We start from the raw sequence: 424 nt of genomic DNA, 5'->3' as shown, positions 1-424 counted from the left end.
GCCGCTGTCCCAGCGTGCCACGCGGCTTTCGCTTGGCTTTCTCAAACACGACTGGACACGTTGCTGAACGGCAGTTTTGCTTTGTTTTGGTACCAAAACCTTTGCGATAGTACAAAGACGATATCATGCGTACCATATGCCCTTGTCAAACTGCAGCATTGTATTCAACTTTTTAGCACCCCGTGTGTCAAATGAAGGTGAGCTAACTCTCAAGGCACTGAACTCTGGTATCATGCATTTTGGGCACCATCAGCCAGAGAGCTGTGCCTGGGAAGAAGCCCCCTTCTCAGACACTTCCAACTCATACTTACCTGGCAGGGGAGATACCATGATCAAGAAGGTGGTTCACCCAGGGCGAGGCTCAACCATTGCACCCCGGCTGTGCTGACCTTTGCGAATTCCCCAAATGTGGGAATCTCGACTG

General features: G+C 51.2%; 1 pseudogene; it reads left to right on the top strand.

Moving 5' to 3' along the window:
• Nucleotides 1-303: 303 nt before the first annotated feature.
• On the top strand, nt 304-424 carry LOC111650778 (U1 spliceosomal RNA; annotated as a pseudogene; the record flags this gene model as incomplete).

Source organism: Seriola lalandi, unplaced genomic scaffold (genome assembly GCF_002814215.2).
Source record: "Seriola lalandi dorsalis isolate HSWRI2012SDOR001 ecotype SW California unplaced genomic scaffold, Sedor1 jcf7180001969835, whole genome shotgun sequence".
Taxonomy (NCBI): domain Eukaryota; kingdom Metazoa; phylum Chordata; class Actinopteri; order Carangiformes; family Carangidae; genus Seriola; species Seriola lalandi.
The sequence above is the reverse complement of the archived record's forward strand: the minus strand, read 5'-3'. Positions and strand labels throughout refer to the sequence as shown.